The sequence below is a fragment of the Panthera leo genome, chromosome B1, assembly GCF_018350215.1.
Source record: "Panthera leo isolate Ple1 chromosome B1, P.leo_Ple1_pat1.1, whole genome shotgun sequence".
Lineage (NCBI taxonomy): Eukaryota > Metazoa > Chordata > Mammalia > Carnivora > Felidae > Panthera > Panthera leo.
The window spans coordinates 12,078,606-12,098,978 of NC_056682.1; positions in this window are offsets into that span (position 1 = coordinate 12,078,606).

The window sequence follows — 20,373 nt, forward strand, 5'->3', positions numbered from 1 at the left end:
GGCATAGGGACCTAGAATAAGAGTTCAGAATTGAGACATTCCAGCAAACAATTTGCAGATCCTGCAAAAACAACACCACTCATGGAACTTGGTACGCTCATGCCTCAGGAGATTTTATTTCTTGAAATGCACTTATTTATATCACTTGCGAAGGGACATTTCTTGTTAGGGAAGTAAATTAACCATTTAAAATAGACGTTAGTTGGAAAATAGAATTCCTTTTACAGAATTTCACATTACTGTCAACTTTTCTAAAGCAGACCTCTCAGATGAAAAGAGAAATGTATATTTTTCCCCCTGACGATTTGTTATTTATGTAGTGCTGACATTTCTCTTAAAACATTCTGCATTTCTATTTTTTGGACTGCATCACTCATACAACACGCTCTTTTGTGTGTGCTTTGTCTCTCAACGATAATGCTAACCGCATTAATATAACTGCTTATTTATAAGATGGTCTTCTTTAATGGGCTCTTAGCTCTTAGAGGGTGGGGAATGTATCATATTAATTGTTTAATCCTGGGTATAGAGCCCGGTGACTGGGTGTAAAAATAATCAATGTTTATAGAAAAGAAAGGGAAGGAAGTTGGTAATTGACCTCCGGATACCACAATGGTTAGTCTATTGTCAATTCAAATGGTTGCACAATCCCAGCGCATTATGTAAGTTTGATCATGAACCATGTAAACTATTTGTATTTAGATGGAAATGATCTTCATCAAATGATGTTCAAGGTCAGTGAAACCAGAGTGCTTCATCCAGGCAAGTGGTCCTTGGCAGGGAAGTAACTTCCCAGTGTAAGGTGTGTGTTCATACTGAAGGGAGTAATGGTGCGTAACTCACGTGTAATGTTCAAATTGTATGTATTCTCAGGAAATGTTTCTCCAGGAACATAACTAGAATAGCTGTTTCATTTGTTCAAATGTATGGATATCTTCGCTTGTTGGGAGTCACTAACTATTCCCTGGATATGCAGTGGCTTCCCCACATTCACTGTGTTAGCACTGAGGACACAGAAGGACCACGTTTCTTAGGCAGGCATTTAAACATACAACTTGATTATTAATTCAATCAAATTATGGGTGATGCCTATTATCTTTATAAATAGATGTAAAAAGCATATATATGTGAAAGAAGCATTGATGTGGAAAATGCTACAATAACAAATCTTATTATAAGAAAGAATTTTGAAATAACTTGCCAGGAGGGTAATGACCTCAATTAAATTTTATGTGAAATAATAATTGGTGATTTTAATAAAGGAACTCTATTGCAAATGGCACATTTGATAATATAATATCTTGGTAGTTTTTATTTCACTTTGGCTTGCATTTATATTAAATAAAAATCTTTGAGATAATCAAGTAAGATTTATAATTTAAAGAGCTTTTTCTTTCAAATACTTAAATAGATTTTAAATAGTTTCAAATTCAAAAGGATATAGAAGAGTAATCTTCTTAGAGATATTTATTCTATCAGTGAAGGAAAATAATGAAATATAAAACGTGCAGTGAATATTGAAGTGATCAGAACTCCAAGAAGAGAGAAATTACAAGCCCCCGTACTTAGAAACATTTCAGGGAAATAAACATTTTGGGTGTATATCATCTGGAAAACACTAAATTGAATTAATGCTTTCTGTAAGAATATAATCTATTCCTATGTTTACATGTCCTTGTGTTTATGGATTTTTTAAAACAAAACTATTTCACGATGGTTACACACTCTTCTGAAAATGCTTCACATAAAGCACTCACAGGTAGTTTTGAGTTGAGATACCCTCACAATTCAACTAGGAAAAGCTTTTTGTTTCTATCACTACAAACAAAAATTTTCTCTGTTAAATACTGTTGAAATAAGCAATACTAGAAGGCTGCTGTGCACGCTTAAACACTACATTTAAATTAAGTTTCAAACTCGCAAAACCTACGTTGTGATGCTCATTTCCTTTAGCCTTGAAAAAAATCCCCTGTGCTGATTTTTCTGTGGCATCATGTGTATTGTAACCTGGTTCTGGATGAAGCCTGTCAGCCACCAGGGAAGGGTTGCATAGGCTTTTCTGTTATTTACGTGGTATAGTTTTTCACAGTTGGTGCTCAGTATCATTATCCAAAAAAAATAACGAGGCCAGCTTGGAGTGAAATGAACAGCAATCAGTGGAAGGCATGTTTGAGGGGATTCAAGAGACACGTTAATAACCTGGTTTAAAAACACCGAACAAGCTCACACTGCCCACGTATAAAATATTTTCAGACTCACTGACATTCACCAAAGACTGTATTTCGATTTGGTCCCACCCTGCCACATTTTGCATCAAATTACATCTTCTTTGTGTTTTGGGATTTTACCAACTATATTTTGAGGAACCATATGGCATTATCCCTGCCATAATAAGTTCTCTGTGTGGCTGAACAGGATTTGCAAATATTATGCCAAGATTAATAATTAACGTGTGATGACCAGTGGGTAAACCTTCTAGGACCCTCACTATTCTGGTGGCTCTTCTCTGGGCACACTCTAATCTCTCCTTCTTAAGACATGCCATCAGAAGCAACCATAATATTCTAGATGTAAACTGAAACATGCAGAAATTAATGCCAACTTTTTTTTTCTCTGTTGTATTCTAAATATAATAAAGCTATAAAGTCTGCCTAACGCTAGCTAACCTGTTTAGTAATCCCATCTCGCTATTGGTGTATGGAATTTGTGGTCATTTTCTAGGAGTTTAGTCCACTCTCCAGGGAATTTGATCATCACCCTCTCTGTGAAATGCATCTATCAGAGTTACCATGGCTATGACCACGGGAACTGCCAGTGGAGCTCAAAGTGTCAGGTCAGTTAGGAGCAACTCAAATTTCTCTCCTGGGAATTTTCTAGTACATGTACTGGGTAGTTATAGTAACATTAATAGGAATATCAGAAAACCACACCATTCTATACCATTGCAACAGAGAAAAGCTCTGTGCTCAGAGATTTTGCTTTAACAAGTTAGGCAGTGAATAGGCAATCTAGTAATTTGTCCTCATTTTTTTTTAACTTTATTTTTTTTTAAGTAGGCTCCCCACCCAGCGTGGGGTTTGAACTCACGACCCTGAGATCGAGTCTCATGCTCTACCGACCGAGCCAGCCAGGTGCCCCGTCATGTGGAACTTTAAAAGCAGTTTCTAAGTGTGTAGATATTAAGAAGTCATGCATTGTTCTATTTCCAGAAAATAAAACCTTTGACTCTTTAGAGCGGCATCAAATGTAAATCAGATTTGTTTGATGTGATTTCTTCAGTTATAAATAAGCTCGTGTGATGAAGAGGCCCTAAAAATAGCAGCAGTGATAATATTTAAATGAGTTCTTGAGACCCAGTGGTGATCTCCCATTACCCTCACTACTCCCTAACAATATGTGCGCACGCACACACACACACACACACCGTGGAATGTGTAGAGTAAACTGGGTCCATTGTGCACTGGGGTGGCTGGACTATTGTAGCCCTTTTTCGCAATGAATTACACTGAGGGCTATGTAATAAGACTGAGGGCTATTTTGTCCCCCAGAGGATATTTGGCCATGTCCGAAGATACTTTCTGTTATTAAAACTAGGTGAATGCCTCTGGCCTCGAGTGGGTGGAGACCAGGGTCGCTGCTGAATATCCTGCAGTGCCCAGGAAAGTCGCCCACAACAAAGAATGGTCTGGAGCAAAATGTCACTTGTGGGAAGGTTGAAAAATTCTGAATGAGACACTTAAGCCCACAACTGAGCATATCGAATTGCTCAGCTGACTGAGGCACCAGCTGACTGTGGCAGTCTGTGAACAAATCCCATCGTGAACCAGACTGTGTTCTTTGGGAGCTGTAGCACCCCTGAATGAATCCTTCATTAACCTTCAGACACGTTTTTGTCTGAATTGCTGTCTCATTTGGATGGTTTACTATTACTTGATAGTCACCAATGTGTAGATTTTTCCCCCTAGATTGTCATAATGAATTCTGCTATTTCTGCCTCTCGCTTCCTGCCAGGCTTCCCCCAGCCTTACTGAAGAACTTCTATCTAACTACAGCAGTGACCCCTTACTCTTCCCTCTGCCTCCTGTACCCCTCTCACATACACCACTGTCCCAGTAGTGCATATTTTTAGAGCTGTCAAAATACTCTGTCCGCAAAACAGCCTCACCTTGTTACTCACCTCCTCTCAAACCTTGAATGGCTGCCCGTTGCCACCCTGTTGAAAAGCACGGTCTCCCCTTTCAAGCGGCAGAGCAAACCCTGTGTCACCTGAGCCACTCAAACTTGCCCAGCCTCTTTTCTCCTCTCCTTAGTTAGGCATTGCCACTCTATCAACACTGAGTTCCTTGTTTTCCGCACAAGCCATGCAGCTCTCACCTTGGTGACTTTATTTCAACCTGCCTGCATGTTTGCAGTTTTTTCCTTCACCCTTCCCACCTCTCCAATTCCCACCTGGCTCATTTACTGTTTCTTCTTGGAAACTTCTGTAATCTTCCCAGGTAGGGTTCTCCTGCATTAGCCTGTGGATATTTCCATTACTGTACTTCCCAGGTTGTTTTAAAAGCAGCCTTTTGTGTTTGCCTGTGGATTCCATGGCATTGCAGACTATGTCCTATTCATTTCTATGTTCCCTGACTTCCTGGACAAAGGCCCAGAAGACATTGTACCTTAATCAGTGTAAAATGATCAAGTGAAAGAGTGTCTATATTTGTCTTTGTTGCAAGTGAATTAAATTGGTCTAAGGGGAATAATATGCCCTAATTTATTTATACAGTAATTTTAGAATTACTTTATCTACAACTAATGTATGGTAATCATTAAAAGAAAGTTAATTTATCTGTTTTTTTTTTCTTTCTTCTCTACTAACCTATTTGTTTAGGTGGGTTCAGATTACTAAGCATTCGAAGAGCTGTAGATGTTAAAAAATGCCATCAAGGCCACCTGGGTGGCTTAGTCGGTTAAGTGGCCGACTTCGGCTCAGGTTGTGATCTCTTGGTCCGTGAGTTCGAGCCCCGTGTCGGGCTCTGTGCTGACAGCTCAGAGCCTGGAGCCTGTTTCAGATTCCGTGTCTCCCTCTCTCTGACCCTCCCCTGTTTATGCTTTGTCTCTCCCTGTCTCAAAAATAAATAAATGTTTAAATTTTTTTTTAAAAATGCCATCTATTTCTAAGTACTAGCATTGTGTGAATTCCAAATTTGCCCACGGTCCAGGACATGACTGAGTATAGAGGAAACAACTGATAATATCAGTAATAGCTAATGTGCACTGAGACACTGCTATAAGTCAGGTTCAGGTGCTATGTTCATATAATTTTAGTAAGAATAAAATATGTGTGAGCATTTTGAAAATGATTGTATAACCAATAAAAACATTGTCCTTGGACAATGGCACTATAGTGGATGGACTTCTCTAAAATGTAAAGTATATTTGCCATTTGCCTATAAGGGAAGAATAATAGAGTCAACCTGATTATTTTAAGGCTTGGGAAAGTGTATGCATATAAGCTGAAGGCAGGGCTTGAATGCGGTGTTCAACTCTTCCTACGGAAGACATGGTAGGATGAGGCTGTTCTAAAGGGCACACCTTCTAGATTGTGCCAGTTCCCAGTGGAATCTGAACCGGGAACTGATTCCAAGAGTGGGAGACGAGCAAGAGTCCGTTTTGAAACCTGAACATTCCAAAGTGTTTGTTTTCCCATTGGCCCCCAGGCAAGCGTTTAACTTCCGTAAGGAGAAAATAATTTCTGGTTTAGGTCTCCATTATTATTATTATCATTATTAGTATTATCATCATCATCATCATCATCATCATCATCATCATTTTCCTAAGTCAACCTTCTTTTGAAACATTTCAAATATCTTTCCTAAATTGATAAGTCAGGGGGAAAAGAAAATGTTCCCTGTATTTTATGGGCTGCCTTACCGTATTCTAGAACCCACCCTTGGGAATCCAACCATTACTTCAAGGAATGCTGTGTTGTCATCACTATGGCGGGAAGTGGAGAAATGGTCAGTGCATTCCAAGGCAGGATTTTGCACGCTGACTCACCAAGGGGATGTGTCCCGTAAAGAGCGCCATCACACAGCTCCCCTGGCACCCATCAGGACTCACTGGGGCTCCCTCGGAATGCGTGAGCAGCCCCGTCGTTAGGGGCTCGCCAGGCCGACCTTGCGTGGACCTCTGCTGTGGAGGCCTCTGCAAGCGTTTCTTCAGACAGCTCACCTGGGAAAGCAGGGCCTAATCTGCATCGAACAGGAAAGCCATCACTTTCCCTTGCCTCGCAATAGTTGTTGACCCTAATGACTGTCTAATTGACCATAGAGCGGTTCAGTAACGCTGACCTCTTCTTACCTGCAAAGAGGGACTTGAGCGGGACTGATGGAGTGGAACCTTTCGCGGCTGCATTGAATCGCCAGGGGCCTGCCTCGCCAGGGTCGGAGCCGGGCTCCCGGTGAAACGCCCCTAATGCGATCAGATCGCTCCTGCACGTCAGGCGCACGCTTCCAGTTTGTCTCCCTTTTGCACTTTCAGTTCCAGTTTGACTTGAAGACTCGTCTGCTTCTTTCAAATAATTGAGTCTAACATGATATGTCCTGTCTCAGTTTTGAAGAAGGACGGCTTCGTTTATGCCTTGGACATTTTGGATTGAAACCTCACTGGCTGGGGCGCCTGGGTGGCTCAGTCGGTTAAGCGGCCGACTTCAGCTCAGGTCACGATCTCACAGTCCGTGAGTTCGAGCCCCGCGTCGGGCTCTGTGCTGACAGCTCAGAGCCTGGAGCCTGTTTCAGATTCTGTGTCTCCCTCTCTCTCTGCCCCTCCCCTGTTCATGCTTTGTCTCTCTCGGTCTCAAAAATAAATAAACGTTAAAAAAAAAAAAAAAAAAAAATTAAAAAAAAAAAAAAAAAGAAACCTCACTGGCTTACCTGAGCGATAACCAGTTTTCTCTCATCATTGTCCTTTTTTTTTTTAACAAAACTGTATTGAAATACCTGTGTCACAACAGCTGAACTTAAATCTAAGTATGGTATTAAAAATGACTCCTTAGAACATCTTAGAAATGTATATTAGATATATGTATTTTTTAAAAAGAATCATAAATGCATACAGGTTAACATAACACCAATTTTAATTTTGAGCTGAATAATGAAAACTATTACATGACAGAGGTCCGTTGCAGTTGGTTGGAGACCGGAGAGATCAGTGTCTGAATCCCACCTCTGCTATCGGTTGTATAAGCAAAATCTTAAACTATGTTAGACTTCGTTTTCTTACCTTTAAAATTGTGGTAGTAATGTCTGCCCACTGAGATAAAGGATAAGTAAAGCAATGAGTAAAAGTGCTAATATCAATACTTGGCAAATAGTAAGGTCTGTGTTATAGATTGGGGCACCTGGGTGGCTCAGTTGGTTAAGCATCTGACTTCAGCTCAGGTCATGATCTCGCAGTTCGTGAGTTCAAGCCCCACGTCAGGCCCTGTGCTGACAGCTCAGAGCCTGGAGCCTGCTTTGAATTCTGTATCTCCCTCTCTGTCTCTGCCTCTCCCCTGCTCGTGCTCCCCCCCTCCCTCTCTCTCTATCTCTCTCTCTCTCTCTCTCTCTCAAAAAAATAAAACATTAAAAAAAAAGGCCATAGATATTATGATTATTAGAATGTTCTTTTCTGTTCTTTTTTTTTTTTTCTTTTTTGTCCTGAATAGATACCTAGTGATATGATACCCCTGCAGTTATTTACAGGTTAAGAAACAGCTTGATAGAAAAATTGTTTCTTACAGTTTGTTCTTAACTTCCTAGCTGGCACCAGCTTCCTCAGTCTTAGTCACAGCAAGAAAGCCACCACTTTCTCTGATACATTTTACAGCCACATCTCTCTCTTTCATCTGCTGCTGCCGTTCTATCTGGCCAGAGGAGGACAAAACTGTGACATTTCCGGTTTCCCATGCTGCATGCAGGCCTTCACTAAATCTGGAGAGGACAGTGAAGAAGAATCTCTTCTATAGCTGAGATGCCTCCCTTGGTAATTACAGCAAGGTTCTTTCCACCTGACCATCATTACCCACCTGTTGTGTGTTTGTTTTAATGTGCCTTTCTTGTTCCAAATGGCCCTGACAAGTTCAACATATTAGTTTACAAATACATTTAAGAACATCCTAACATACTTCAAATTGGAATGTGTACAGATCGTGATTTTTTACTGGGCACTATTCAATCAAATTTTAATTCAGAAAAGTTCAAACATTTACACAGTAGACAACATAGAATAATGGACCCTACTTCCCAGACCCAGTAACTGTTAAGATGCTGTCAATCTTGCTTCTTAGGTGCTCCTTACTCCAGCTCTATTTTGCCAAAGTCTTTTTGTTTTTAATTTTTTTTTAATGTTTATTTACTTTTTAGAGACATATCGTGAGCAGGGAAGGCAGAGAGAGAGAGAGAGAGAATGGGAGATCCAGAATCCAAATCAGACTCCAGGCTCTGAGCAGAGCCTGATGCAGGGCTCGAACCCACGAACCGTGAGATCATGACCTGAGCCAAAGTCAGACCCTCAACCAACTGCGACACCCAGGAGCCCCTTAAAGTATATCCTAGACCTCTGATTTCACATATTTCAAATTTGTGTTTGTTGTCTGATAGTGTCCTTTAACTCCTTTCTCTTTCATTTCTTGTCAACTGGAAAATAGCTCTGTAGTCTACATTGAACCTAAGATCAAGTTTTTTGTCAGTAATATTTTTCTTTACATTTTGAAAAATGAATGTTTAGTCAGGAACAGTATCTGTCATCTTAGAATCAAATTCATGAATACCAGTCAGTAATCATTACATGAGCTTATGGTCACAAGTTCCTGTGGCAACATTATCTTTATGATTATGAAAAATAAAAAAAAGAATGTGTCTCTATGTACATATATTAAATATTCTCCTTTCTGTTTTCCAGGGAATAAATTGGCTGTTAACTTTATCCATGCCTGTATTTGAGAAGGAGATAAAAAAGTTTCTCCTCTCTAATATCATTCATTCATACATGCCTTCATTTAACATCATGTTTTCAGTTTTTTACAGGTCTCTGCTTAGTGCTAACCATAAAACAAACAAAAACAAGACTTGATCCTTAGCCACAAGGAATTTGCAGTCATATAATAATGAAACTCATTAGTATAGAGATTGTGTCCCAGGGTGCTAGACCAGTAGGGTTATGTACCAGCTGTGGTCCATGAAACAGTATTTAAAAATAAATAAAGACAATTCTAACATCATTTATTACATTTCTCCCAGAAGTTGTGTAAACATAATGGTTAAACAATCAGTAGAAAAGCGAAAAATTAAACCAACGGTCCAGTCTGCATTCTATAAAAAATGTCTCTAGTATGTGTCCTATCTCCTAGGATACCGTATTAGTAAATATTTGTTGAAGATATTACTGAATAAGTTAAATTGATTTTAGTTATTAATTGTGTTGCAGTGCATAGATATAATCTAAGACAATCTAAGGAATATAGTTTAAAATATATCCATTATTAAACTTTGCTTTATATTTGCATAAAATTAACATAAATCAGGTGATTCCGTATAAGAATTATCTATTATGGAAAGTAATATCCACATAGGCGTTATAGGAGTAAGTTTGTTTGTTTTTTTATTTATTTATTTTGAGGGAGAGCACAAGTGGGGGAGGGGCAGAGAAAGAATCTCAAGCAGGCTCAGCACCATCAGAGTGGAGCCCCAGTGCGGGGCTTGAACTCACAAACCATGAGATCCTGACCTGAACTGAAACCAAGAGTCTGACTTAACTGACTGAGCCACCCAGGTGCCCCTTAGGAGTATTAGAGAAAACCCTTAACCCCAGTGAATATTTGAGCAGCTCGAAATAAACCAAGCACATAGAAAAATATGGAGCTTTCTGTAATTTCCCATCTTACATAATTTAAAATATGGAAAGTGTATGCTAAATATCATAACCTTTGTGAAGCATAAACTACATTGTATTATAGTACAAGCAGGGAGAAATAGCCACCATTTAGAAGAAGAAAAACTTCCTGAAAGAGTTTGAAGTATAGATTCTTTGAACAGTAGATGCAATTTCAGTATGGTGAATATTCTAGTATATTCAAGGACTCATGGATTTCTCAGGAAATAACCGAAGTCTTAATTTTACTAGAACATGGGCTCACGAAGCTAAGTGCTGAATAATGATATCGGAATGATCATTTGAGATCTTTTGTGAAGGGCCCCAAATGCCCCAGGATGCAAACAGTATAGAACCATGAACAATTTCCAAATCGGAGGATGGTGTGTTTGAGCCAGTAATTTTAGAATTCTAGTGAACTTCTCTGGAGGCAATTAAAAATTCAAAACAAATTATATATATACATATATATATATATATATATATGGTTATATATATACACATATGGTTGTATATATATATATATATATGGTTATCTATCTATCTATATCTGTATCTATATCTATATCTATATCCATATATATATATATATATATATATGGATATATATCCATATATAGATATAGATATAGATATGGGATAGACCATATAGAAACCATACATATATGTATGTATGTATATATATACACCAAGAGATACACCAAGACCCTAGGGAGGGAGTAATCTTAATAGGTTGCACAACTCTTGTTTGTTTCTCAGAGTAATTGAATGCAGGATTTGCAAACTAATGCTTACAGCATTCCACGGGCCCACAGGTGGTGTTGCTAATAAATCGTCACCTGCACCTTCGTCATACCTGTTAGTATCACTCATCTTTCAAACCTTGACACGAGGCCATGATTTTTCACTCAGTGTCTCTTTCCTGACTGACCATATATGATGCTCAGCTAACTTACTACACAAGTCCCCCATCCAAGGAAGCTAGTGGTAACTGAAACGTAGCACATGGTCCACTCACTTGAGCCTTGACCCCTTACCTATGACATAGGCCCATGACCATGTGTTAGAAGGAGAAACTTGTGTGAGTCTGTACACATTGCTGTGTGCACTAGCTGTGTCACTGCCCCCAGGCTTGCTCCAGTGCCAGGGTCCTTTTAAGTGTTGCTTATCTGTTCACACTGTATCGGGTCAACATTGTGATGGCTGCAGATTACACAAATAAGCAAACAAACAAAAACTGGCTCTGTTGCAATCCACAAGCTCCTAGTTTTGATCCCCAGTGGAAAGACTACAACCTAGGAAATCTTGTATGAGGCACAGAAATAACAAAATTGGAGGAGAAGCTGCCTAGAAAGAGAATATGAGTCTATTTTGATGTGTATTAATAAAGTAGACAGGTGGAAAGAGCAGATAGGCCATTGGAAATGTATTAAAAGCTTGGGAAGAGAGATTAAATATAGTTAAGTGTCATAAGTCTGGTGATCAGAATTGCAATGACAGGTAAGGGAGTGAAAACAATAAGGGAGGGGCGCCTGGGTGGCTCATTGAAGAATCTGACTTCAGCTCAGGTCATGATATTGCGGTTCGTGGGCTAGAGCCCTGGGTTAGGCTCTGAGCTGACAGCTTGGAGCCTGGAGCCTTCTTCTGATTCTGTGACTCCCTCTTTCTCTCTGCCCCTCCCCGTTTTGTGCACGCACATGTGTGTATGTTCATGCGTGCAATCTCTCACAAATAAACATTTAAAAATACAACAAAGGACAAAACATATATAGAAGAGAGTATAAATTGTGGAATATTGGCTGTTTACTAATACATAGTGTAGGAAAACAGAAATACTGGGAATTCATAAGAGAAAATGGAAATATTCAAAATCATGGTTTCTGGTCAGGCTATTAAATGTTCATCACTATTTTCACACATCCTGATTTAAATTTCCTACAATGTGATTGCATTTAAAAAGATGCTACAGAGCATTGAGAAAGAATAAGACATCACAATAACTAGGTATTACATTTTTACACGGTTTTAAATCTACACAATGAAAATTTTATTTTGCGCAGACTATGATATATACCGTAATCCAGTATTTGGCTTTAACTCAAATTGTTAGCATACTTGGAAGTAAACTTCTAAAAAGCATATTTAAGTTACTATATAACTTGTCGCCTTTGTTTTTTTTCCAAAAGATAAGCATTTCAAAAAATTTTACAAGATTTTATGAAAATGTTACATACACAATCTAAACTTTGAAATGTATTTTTATAAAATAGGAATATAATTAAAACAATTCAAGTAGAGACTTCAAGAAAAATGTGTTTTCTATTAAATTTTTTATTTGTTTTAATAATCTAAACCAACCAATCAACCAAAAAGATATTTTTCTCCATTTTTTTTTGTTTTTGAGTATATGTAAAACAAAAGTTTTCTTTCTTTTTTTTTTTTAATGTTTAGTTATTTTTGAGAGAGAGAGAGAGAGAGAGAGAGAGCAAGCAGGAGAGGGGCACAGAGAAAGGAGAGGCAGGATCCTAAGCAGGCTTTTTGCTGTTAGTGCAGAGCCTGATGTGTGGGGCTCAAACTCACGAACCTTGAGATCATGACCTGAGCAGAAACCAAGAGTTGGAGGGTTAACTGGCTGAGCCACCCAGATGCCCTTAAAGCAAAGTTTTTTGAAGACAGACGGGCATTTTCTCTGAGAAATGACCACTTTTTTTTCCTTCTTTCTCATCACCTCACACTTTTATCCACCAGGGTATAGGAAAAATTACTGTTATTGGTTTTAAATGCCATCAGTATCAAAAGAGTACACCAATAGGGGCATCTTGGTGGCTCAGTCTGTAGAGCGTCCAACTTCGGCTCAGGTCATGATCTCACAGTTCATGGGTTCAAGCCCCGCATTGGGCTCTGTGCTGACAGCTCAGAGCCTGGACCCTGCTTCAAATTCTGTGTCTCCTTCTCTCTCTGCCCCTCCCCTGCTTGTGCTCTCTCTCTCGAAAATAAATAGACCTTTAAAAAATATGTTTTAATTTACACCAACACATAAAACCAAAAATAAAATCTGTTTTTGGGTATTTCAATTAGTTTGCATTAATGAATTAAAGAAAGGACTGCAGTAAATGTCAATTTAAACCCTGGAGAATCAACATTCTGGGTTTTATTACCGCTACTTAAAAAGACTTACTTAGGGGCACCTGGGGGGCTTAAGCGTCAGACTTCGGCTCAGGTCATGATCTCACACTCTGTGAGTTTGAGCCCCGCGTCGGGCTCTGGGCTGATGGCTCAGAGCCTGGAGCCTGTTTCAGATTCTGTGACTCCCTCTCTCTCTGCCCCTCCCCTGTTCATGCTCTGTCTCTCTCTGTCTCAAAAATAAACCTTTAAAAAAAATTAAAAAAGACTCAGTTAACTTTTTGCCTTTTACTGGTACCTCAGTTTTTCTTTTTTTTTTTAAGACTTTAGTTTTTAGAGCAGTTTTAGTTCATAGCAAAATTGAGAGGAAGGTATAGTTATTTACCACCTTCCCTCACACATGCCCCTCCCCCCCATAACATCAAGACTCCCTGCCAGAGTGACACATTTGTGACAATTGATGTACCTACACTGACACATTGTTATCACCCAGAGTGTAGAGTTTACATTAGGTTTCACTCTTAGAGTTTTACATTGTCTGGTTTTGTTAATGTTTATTTATTTTTGAGAGACAGAGAGTAAGTGTGGTAGGAGGGGGGTGCAGAGAGAGAGGGAGGCACAGAATCTGAAGCAGGCTCCAGGCTCTAAGCTGTCAGCACAGAGCCCAACTTAGGGCTCGAACTCAGGACCCGTGAGATCATTGACCTGAGCCGGAGTGGGACATGACCTGAGCCGAAGTCGGACGATTGACTGACTGAGCCACCCAGGTGCTCCTTACATTGTCTGGTTTTGGACAAATGTATAATGACAGGTCTCCATCACTATAGTATGCAGAGTAGTTTCATTGCCATAAAAATCCTTTGTTTTATGCCTCTTCATTCGTCTTCCTCCCCTTAACCCCTAACAGTGCTAACCGTTGATAGGGTTACTGTCTCCAAGTTTTGCCTTATCCACGATGTCATGTAGTTAGGATCATATAGTATGTAGCCTTTTCAGGTTGTCTTCTCTCAGTAATATACCTTTAAGCTTGATAGTATGTTTCTTTTGTGTTTCTGAATGATCATCTTTGGTCTTAGGGTACCACACTTTGTGTTTATCCATTCATCCAGTGAAGGCTACCTTAGGGGCTTCCAAATTTTGGCAGTTATGCGCAGTGCTACCATAAACGTTTGCGTGCAGGGTTTTGGGCGGACATACATTTTCACCTCCTTTGGGTAAATAGCGAGCAGTGTAATTGCTGGACTGTATGGTAAGAATATGTTCAGTTGTACAGGAAACCACCAAACTGTCTTCCACTATGGTTGCATGATTTTTTTAGTCCTGCCAGCAATGAATGAGCATTCCTTTTACCCCACACCCTCACCAGCATTTGGTGGTGTCAGTATTTTGGACTTAGGCCATTCTACGTGGTGGTACTTCGTTGTCTTGCTTTGCATTTCCCCGATGACAGATGATATAGAGAATCTTTTCCTAGGCTGATTTTCATTTTGTGTATCTTCTTTGGTGTAGTATCTGTTGAGGTCCCAAGTTCATTTTTAAGTTGGATTTTTTTTCTTCCTGTTGAGTTTTAAGAGGACTTCATATATTTAGGCTAACAGTCCTTAATCACTTGTGTTATTTGCACATATTTTCTCCCACACTGTGACTTGTCTCCCTGAGCTCTTCACATTGTCTTTCACCAAACAGAAATTTTAATTTCAATGAAGTTGAGCTTATTGTTGCAGGATTTTTTTGCCTAACTACCCAGGGTTTGTTGTCTCGCTGCTTGGAGAATGAAGAAGTAGACACAGGATAAAATGAGTAGTGGGGAAAAGTTCACTAGAGTTGAAGATCCGAAAGAAAGGATAGTATAAAAGTTCTTTTTACAGAGAGGGGGCATTTGAAAGTGAATGCCTCTGACAGTAGGCAGGGGACTTTGTTTTTTAGGGTTTGGGTGGGCCCCTTTTCTTCCCTTTGGTTTCTTTTTCAGGGTTTACCTGTATTGGCTACATAACTCTAAATGCCTAGTCATTGCTTTCTGATTGGCTCCTTTCCATTGTATGAGGGGTGGTTAGTCAAGTCTTCTGTTGGTCAAATTTCTGAAGGAAACCTGAGGGGGAGTCAGTGGTGTCTGTCACTTTCTCCAGAGGAACTTTACTTCTAAGGGAGTTGCTGGAGGTCAGATGTTCCCGAAGAAATGTTTTAAAATATGTGTTTTCCCCACCCAGGGACTTGCCAGCCCTACCCTCCCCCTTTCTGCCTATTGAGTCCTATCTTTTTCTATCATATTATCATCATTTCCTTTGTGAGTCCTACCTTTGCTGTTCTAGCTAAAAAGTCATTATCATGCGCAAGTCGTTTTTATTTTCTTCTATATTATCTTGTAGGAGTTTTATAGGTTTGCATTTTACATTGCAGTCTATAACCCATTTCAAGTTACTTTTGTGTGTGTGTGTGTGTGTGTGTGTGTGTGTGTGTGTGAAGGATGTAAGGTGTGTTTGGATTCCTTTGTTTTGCCTATGGCCATCCCTCTGTTCCAGCACAACTTGCTGAAAAGACCGTTCCTGTTCCCTTGTGAAAATCAGTTGACTATATTTGTGTGCTGTGTTTCTGGGGCTCCATTCCGTTCCATCCAAATATTTCTCAGAGAACCAGTCTTAACTGCCTGGTGTTAAATATTTGTCGTAGTGTTTTGAGGATAGATAGAATTCAACATAAGAAGTGCACATCTATTACGGAAAGTAGTATTAAGATAGTCATTACTGAAGTGTAAGAAGTAAAATACATAGATTGATTTTTCTGAAACGGTTATTTATTTGGGGGGGAGCAAAGAGAGGAAGAGAGGGAATCCCAAGCAGGCTCCGTGCTCAACATGGAGCCTAAGGCAGGACTCAGGAGGGTCGCTCCCCTGACTAAGCCACTCCTGCATTCCTATAGTCAGTTCGTATAGTGGTAGGCCAAGTGGGTTTTGATAAATGAGGTGACATTGAAAGTGGAGCTTAAAGGGTAAGTAAATATTGGCATCCAGTTCATTAATCGATCAACAGTGTGCAAAATCCTCCCAGAGTCAAGTGTTGGTTGAATTAATAGACATGTGACTACCAAACAGACCCAGTTCTTGTCCTCACAATGCTTATATTCATCATTATGAAATAAACAACTCATACGTTATCTATAAAATCATGTTAGGTGTTGAGAAGTACTATGGAGAAAATACTACTATGCACATCAAGAAATCAGGGTCCTAATGGTGACTGATCAGATGAGTGGTGAGTAATGGATCAGGAAGGCTCTCTGAGGCAGTGATCCTGAAAGAGAGAGGAAACATGCAAAGGGGCCATGTGGATTCCAGGCAGAGAAGACAGCAAACATAAAGGCCATGAGACAGAAACATTTTGAGCAACATCAAGGAGGTCAGTACATTATGTTGTAATAGATAAAGGAGGAAATGATAGGAATGTAGTCAGAGATCATTTAGGATCTTGTCAGAGGAAACGAGTAGTAAAGGGTGGTTTAGGCAGAAGGGCCAAAGGGTAGAAAGACTTATAAATGGGAATAAAAATAGCATGTTTGGAAAATTTCCAGCAATTCATTATCACTCCCATTTGACAAAAGGGAGAGGATTAAGAAATAGCAGTGGGTAGATTTTCAGCAGCTTTAGAGGGGGAGCCGTGCAAAGAGGTTGGGTTGGGGTATGATGTGTCATGTGTAAGTTTCAGCAGGATAACAGCACAGTGGAGCAGAGTGAGACTGGAGGTTAGGAACCAGCTAGGAGACCATGAGAGCAAAATAAACAGAATTGGAACAGAAGTGTGACAGCAGTCCTTTAGTATTTGTGCCTTGCATATCAAAAGTGTTCACTATAGGGGCACCTGGGTGGCTGAGTCGGTCGAGCATTCCACTTCAGCTCAGGTCAGCCATAGGTTCGAGCCCCGTGTCGGGCTCTGTGCTGACAGCTCAGAGCCTGGAGCCTGCTTCGGATTCTGTGTCTCCCTCTCTCACTCTACCTCTCCCCTGCTCGCTCTCACTCTCTCTCTCTCTCTCTCAAAAAATAAAATAAAACATTTAAATTTGTTTTAAAAGTGCTTAATATAAACTTGAAGAAACTGGTTGGTTTAGTTTAAAATTTGGACTATATAAAAATAAAGATGGAGAAACCCTTACAAAGTCACAAAGGAAAAAAATACTAGCAAGGTAGTAGTAGCTAGACTATACACATTAATGAAAATATTCTAAAACACTGGGGAAGAGTACACTAGGTAAGAGTTCTATCAGAATGATTTTAACCTGACAGTAAATGAATATAATGAAACTTTTATTGTTTTGAAACCAAGAATTCTGACAGTGGTCAGTGTTGCTCAAGGTAATAGGGGAAATGAAGTTTTGATTAGGTGGATCAACTCTAATGATAATTAAGACATTGGAGGAAACCCTGCAGGTCATTGCAATTCATCAAATAATTCTACATAACTTGATGACTTTATACAAGGCCTTTTCCATCCCTTCAGGCACAGTAAAACCCATTTGGAAATATTTCATGGAAGAGTAACACAAACAATTAAGGTGTAATATGGCTAAATGACAGTTTAAAAACACTTAAAAGTCTTAATTGAAATGAGAACACTTCTAAGACTGGCTTAAGGTAGTAGAAGAGTTACTTAGCTTAATGTGAGGAAAATAAGAGATAATGGCATGAAACAAAGTAAATCATGCTGACCTTAGAGTTTGTGGATCATCAAACACAAATGGCAGGATTAAAATCACTCTTTCTTTGGAGGGTTTAAGTATAATGATATACTACTGAATGTTCCGGGGAGAAAATCTTTTAGAATATGAAATAATGAGCATATTCAGACTTTTAAAGTTATCCCTCCAAGTGATCTAATACAGCAACAGTTGTATTTTTAAAAGGTGTATTTTCCTTTTGTAGTCCATCAGTGAGATACACTCGAGCTGAGTCATTTGGATGAGAGTTAAATGCTCAAGAAATCAGGTATTGCAAATAATCTAGAGTCAGAAGGATACCTCAAATCATTAGTTTCAAAAGAAAGAAATCAAAGCAAAACAAGTTGCTGAGCAGGTAGAAAGGAAATGATCGTTTACTTTTAGGGTTTCTAGGGTTTCTCATTAACTTTGTCCAGTCTCTTATTTTGTTCGCAGAGTGATACTTGGGTGACTAAGAGCTCTGAGAAAGAGGGTAAAAAAAAATTAGTCTGAAGTACTTAGTTCTCTGTAGAAGGAGATTAGAAACACTGTGTTATGAGTGAGTTCATTTTAAGTAATGCCAATAACATTTGAGTATTAACAAAAATGTCATATTGGTGTGCATGTCATAGGAATATGTGTGATTTGTGTCTACATGAAGAGCCAAGTAAATATTTATACTGGGGTTGGCTGTAGACTTAACATGATGAAAAGTTAACTCTCATCAAACCCGCATCCCTCTCCCTGTACCCCTTTACAGAAGGCCCAGCAGCCAAACCTCTACTATTTAGGGGGGCAAACAAAACAAAAAATAAACTTCTCTAAATTAATTCATGATTAGTCCAGCAGTAATGTTAATGTCTCTGAGCATAGCACACTTGATAGGCTTCTGACATCTTTATTCCAACCACAGCAAAATAGGTAAGTGTTTTCCTCCCTCCTCAAATGCTTGCTGTTTTCAGGCTCCTTGTAGACATAGTGAGATGGCAAATTCTGTCTACCCCATTTTTAAATATAGTCAAGAAAAAAATATTTGAGGCATGTCCGAAGAATAACAGGAAAAGTAAAGACCATGATTAACCACTAAAAAATACTGACTTCAGAGGAAAGAGAAATAATATTAAAGAACAAAAGAGAACTGGTAATATGTGTTAAGAACTCTGCAGGATGAGAGTTTACTCTGCTTGCCTTGACTAGTCCGTTATGGTTTTGTGAACACTGAAAGAATGTGGGACTTTGGGGCCAGAAACGAAGGCCTGTATATTCCTCACAGCAATAGATACAGATAGGATATTGGCATTTTTCTACCAATTTCTCAACTCCCTATCTTCAGAGGTTGTTACTAACACGGCCTCATGACACCTACCCACAAAATGGGTTGAATTACAGGAGAGAAACTCTGATCTTAGGAAACCTTTATAATGGGCATTGAGCCCACCTGACATTTTCATCAGAGTGAGTCTACATTATCTTCATTATATTGGATAATATAATATATTGGATAATAAGCAAATCTTCCTTTTTCCCCCAAAGGAGGCTTTATCTTCCAAAGTTTTTTTTTTCCTCTAAGTATTCTTGAAAAGATAATGTGGACTAAAGGAAGCCTGTGCCTCTTTTTATAAGATATGTAGAAATGTGAGACTCTTTGAGAACATCTCTAAACACTACACAATGTAAGAAAAATTTGAAAAGTCAGTGCAAGCACAGAATAAGAAAGGATGCTATGAAAAAAATGAAAAGAGAAGAAGAAAGTTTTTTTAGGACTGAAAAATATGATAGAATTCTTTAAAAAAATGTGCAAGAGGTGGAAATCCAAATTGGAGCATTTGCCAGAAGGCTATCATTTTTTTTAAAAAAGGTAACCTGACATAAATATTAAACCATAAGTAAATTCCCATAAGTTCCAGAGAGAAACTACAGAATAGCAAGAGCACAAAAATTATCACAAAAATAATACAAGAAAACTTTCCCAGAGCTAAAGAAAGATATATGTCTTCAAATCTTCTTGCCAAACAGAATAAAAATTCCCTGGATGAAATGTGTAACGTGGCACAAGTTTAGAACATAAGGAGAAGTGCAGAATATAAGAATAAAACAAAGTGCCTGGAAATTTCAGGAATAAGAAAAGCTATTCAAATAGCTGTGGTGCATTGAAAAGGAAATCACTGGATTTAAAGAAATATAATGAAATAGACATCAAACAGAATGAATGAGACTCTTAAAGATGATAGTAACATGCTTCTTAACAAGAAAAATACAATTTTATAGTTTTGAAAATAATGTATACATAATAAATACACAAATTAATAAAACTATGCTAGCAACTGAGAGTCCAAATGTGAGGGAACATTTATTTTGAGTGACTTCTAGAGAATCCATTTGAACCTTCTTTTCAGACTGGCTGAAAGGCCGTGGCTATTTTATCCTAGAGAAGGACATGTTATCTTAACCCTTGACTTTGTAGGGAACAATATTCTCATAGTCAAAATGGTATAAATGATGCTAAATGATTTTCAGTATTTTGAATCAGTTTGTAAACAAAGAATGTAACTATGTGGTAGAAAACAGTATGGATGTATCAAGTATTATAATGTAAAATTATGTGCAGCTAACACAAGCTATGAGGAGGAGTGGTGGAAGGAAGGTCAGGATCCTTAATTTCATCTTGCA